Here is a 4,635-nt window from a genome sequence, read left to right as displayed (position 1 = left end):
CTTGTCACTGAATGGCATCCAAAGGGCTTGAACAAGAGGCAGAAGGAGTTAAGATAAGGAAAAAAACTGTCCAGTGGAATAGGTGAGAGCTCAGATGGCAGTGACAGGATATTTTTCCCTTAGGGAAATGCAGTTCAGAATATTTCCTTCCTGCTGGCACCTGTCCTGCAGTTCCCAGTGCCCCAGCACTTCTCTCCAGCCAGGCTGGAAACCCAGCCACCGAAATGATCTGCGTGACAAGAAAACACAAAAACCTACAAACCTCCAGTGCCACAGACACCGTTGCACAGCAGCAGAGTCCTTGGAGTGCTAACAAACATCTACAGGCCACTAACAGCTGGTGCCACCACATGCCTGAATCCAGAGTCTGGGGTTAGCTCAGCTGATTGGAGCATGGTGCTGGTAATGCCAAGGTTTTGGGTTTGATCCCTGTATGGGCCACTCACTAAACAGCTGGGTTTGATGAACCTTGTGGGTCCCTTCCAACTCTATTCTGTGAGTGATCTGGTCCCAGATCCCTCAGGGCCTTCCTGCTGAGTTTGGTGAGCCATAAGCTACTCTTGTGTACAAAGCATTTCCAGGATCTAGCACCTAGTTTGAATTCAGGTGCTCGATAGAGGGCTCCACATTATACAATTTTGGCCTATAACTCTATGAAGTCTCTTCAAAATTATCTTTCACCTGCAGGACACTGATGCTTCAGTTTCTTGATGCTGAGGTCTGCCTGTATTGGGATGTCAGGGACCTGTGTTCCCCCAGGCACATGCCTGGTGACAGCAGCAGCCACTGTACCTGACAGGAGAAAAACTTGGTTTGAGCCTCCAGTTCCTACCCCGAATATATATTTTAATGTTTTGTTCTGATATTATTGCATTATTGCATAAATGCTCTACCACTGCTCTAAGGGGATGTTTTAGAGTGTTTTGATTTCTTTATGTTGTTTTCTTTTCATTCTGTATGTCAAACTGAGCAGCTGAGAGCCTAATGCAGATACTAGGAAGATGGAATGGTCCCAGCATCACCATGACACAACTCTCCCTGCAGCAGCAGGTGGCTGAGAAGGTGAATTTTGTGTGGAGAGAAGCAGGAGTATTCTATGTTTTCAGTAAGCAATCTCAAGCAAGAATGCACTGACAAGGGCCTGATGCATACAGAAAAAACATCAGTGGTAAATCACAATGAAAATAAGCATCAGCCCCAGGCTTTACTAGGGGAATAATTTTCCAGCCTCACTCAGTAAATTTATCCCTTTTCTCAACCCCCCAACAATTATGCTAACCCTATTCTGGGCCTCCAAGTAACCAACTCAACTTCTCAACAATTAAAAGCTCTCTATGCCTGACTATTTTTGCCACCCTCAGGCTGCTGTGGCAGTCCTTGTCCATCCCCACACCAAAGCTAGCACTGAGCTTTTTCCGTCTCTCTCCCTCAGCCCTAACCATTGACTTCTCAATCCTAGCCAGTGATTTATCCTTAAGACAGCATCCCCACTGCCCAAATACTCAGTATTCCTCAGAGATGGATTCTGCTATTAGCTTTCAGTTTCCTTGGGCAGTTTCTGTCAGCCCCACTGACACATGTCCAGTGGGCTGGAGGTTTCAGCTTTTCCTTTACATCAGCCCTCAGCCTAGTCTGAGCCCTAAAAGCATCCCAGCCCTCCCACAGACTAAGCATTCCCCAGCAGAGGGTGCTTTTTCCAACTTCCATTCTATTTTAGTGTGCTCCTCCCAGCCCCCATCTAACCATAGCTCTGGGCTTTCACTTCTCCTGTCCTTTAGGGAGCATCCCTGCTCTTGCTGCTTGGAGGCTTGGTGGGCTTGTTCTGGTCTTTTCATGTCTCTTGTACTGGGGAGTGCGGGACTGGACACAGCTCTGCAGGTGTGGCCTCACCAATGCTAAGCAAAGAAGGGTCATGTCCCTTGACCTGATGGAAACACTCCTAATGCAGCCTGGCCTACTGTTAGTTGAAGCTCCTGCCTTTCCTTTGGCAGACCCTTTTCAGCCCTCTTCCAGCTGTAGCTCTGAGGGGATGGGATTTATTCAGCCTTATTCAGAAAAGGCAGAAGGAGAACTTTATTGCTGTTTGCAGCTACCTGATAAAAGGGTGCAGAGAAGATTGAGCCAGATTTTTCCCAAAGACATACAGTGACAGGACAAGAGGCCACAAGATGCTAGCTGGGACTTGGAAAACTCCAGATAGATCTTAAGGAAACAAACTTCACAACAAGGTTGGTCAAACACTGGAACAGGTGCCCAGGGACCCTGCAGACTCTCCATCCTCAAAGATGTTAAAAATTCAGCTTGCTGAAGCTCTGAGTAGCCTGGCCTGACTTTAAAGTTCTCTGAGCTGTGAGCAGGGAGGTTGGGCCAAAGGACAACCAGAGATCCCTTTCTACCTGAGTTACTGTACAATTATGCCACTATGAACCTCAATGTTTGTAAATTTGAAGCCTAATCTGATTACCTTGATGAGAAGAAGCTGTTATGTCTTTAGCAGCAGATTTAGCCTTTGCAAAGCCTACTTTTTTGAGCAACAGTTTCACAGGACCAATATCTAAATAACTGCTGGCCCACTAACACACAGCTTCCTGGCACTTGGTGACAATAGGAAATAATTGTAGCTGACCCAAAATCTGACTCTTCAAAGTTTTCTTCACATAGATTTTCAGGATTAGACAGGTATCCAAATTTATGCCTTGCCTATCCTGTGCAGTTCAAAGGAATTTGGGAACTCAGGCCTTTTAGAAAAACTCTGGTATGGTAATGGCAAGGGGAAGGAATTTACGTGCCTGAAGGTGCAAGTTGGGAAAGTCCCAAATAACTCAGGTTCTGCTGCCTTTTTCCCTGGGTGAGGCAAGAGCCCTTCCTGTCTTCACCTCCTCTTCTCTCATCCATAAGCAAATTAAAATCTCCTCAGCATTTGTCCCTTTTGACTGGAAGCATCGTATAGATCCTTCCTCATGTTGTTTCACTACCTGCAAGTGACCTGACATCCTCACTGACATTTTACCCCTTTCAGAAAAGTGACTCCAGAGTCCCTCAGTATTGGGGGTTTTTCCTTCTTTTCTCCCCTTTCTTTCTCTTCCTTTTCCCTGCTTAAACACCTATTGGAAAAAGAAGGAGGCATTAAAAAGAGACATCCTTGCTGTGGGAGCACGGAGGGGCTGCTGCCCCTGACTCAGTGCAGTGTTAGATTGGGGCAGACTTGCTCTGGGTTCAGCATATCATGATGGGTTCCAGCAGCTCACTCAGATATTTCCCCAGAGGGGAAAGCCTTTGCTTTCCCTCTGAATTCATCCATCACCAGGCAGAGCACACTCATCAAAAATGGGGAATCTGGCATTGCTGCAGGATCATTATAAGGGTTTGAAAGAGAACATTTCACCACCCTATTTATCTTGTCAGACAACACCTGACAGGTCAGCTGGGGAAGTGACTGCCCTTCCCAGCTGAAGCACTGGCTTGAGAAGTGTCATCTACAGGCACAGGTCAGCTCAACCCAACCCCCCTAAGCTGGGAAACCCAGAAACTCAGAGCTAGCATAACATTTACAACACCTGCCCAACTTTCTGTATTCTATGTCTCTCTCATAACGGAGCAGTGACCCTGTTTCATGTGTTTTCATGTGACTTTGTCTAGTCCTTATCTCAACCTGCTTATCCTGCTGGCACTAAAAGGCCATGAGATTCACAGGTGAACCTTATCCCATGAAAAGAGTTATTTATGATTAATAAAAATTAAAAGATGTGTCCAGAACTGATTAAGATACTGAAATCAAGATGTTTAGTTAAGGCAAGGAAAATTCCTGTCTACTCCCATTTTGGTTTTGCAAAATCAAATAAAAAAAGTGTACAGAAATACAAATGATAGAAACTTGGGAATGTCTCCTTTTCAGCAATAAAGCCCTAGAGCATTAATGTTATCAAGGAAACTGGAAGTAAAACCAAATTCCACATTACTTATGATGCACTGTTTCTATCAATACACAGCTGACATAAATTCAGGAGTGTCTGGTTTCAGTGTAGCCTGTACTTTGTTCTGCTGTCAGTGCTTGCTCAAAGTACCAGGCTGAAGCTAGAAAATCAGATTGCAGGCTGTTTGAGTCAAGTGTCTGTTGAAGCTAATTCATCACAGTAAAAAAATGGTTATGAGATATTAGCAGCTACTGAGGCTTCACTCACTTTTCCTTTCTTTCTTTTTATTGCCTGCATAAAGAAGACCAATTGCTGTTTGTCAATAGGCCAAAAAAAAGAAAAATCTTGTTTTCTATGACATTAAGCAAATTCTCTCACTATCCCAGCATATAAATGCCTCGAAGGTGAGAAAGGGTGAAAAAGAAGAAGAAAAAGAAGAAAAAGAAGAAAGAAAAAAAACTAAGAAGGAAAGCAACCCATAGGAAAGGTTTTACAGGGAAAGTGAAACCACTAACAGAGAAGAGGAGTGTGAAGGATGGTGAGAAAGACTGTTCCTGAGTCAGCGTCACAGCCCCAGGCCCAACACCCATGCACTGACCTGGACACCTGCCCACACCAAAGGTGGCACCGTGGCTTCCTTTAGCCATGTGTGGTGTCACTCTCCTTTGGCTCGAGAACAACAGAGGGCCATAGTATTGTGCTACTTTATTATTTGTTTCAT

This window comes from Corvus moneduloides, chromosome 1 (genome assembly GCF_009650955.1).
Source record: "Corvus moneduloides isolate bCorMon1 chromosome 1, bCorMon1.pri, whole genome shotgun sequence".
In the NCBI taxonomy this organism is placed as follows: Eukaryota; Metazoa; Chordata; class Aves; order Passeriformes; family Corvidae; genus Corvus; species Corvus moneduloides.
This window is presented reverse-complemented; position numbering follows the sequence as displayed.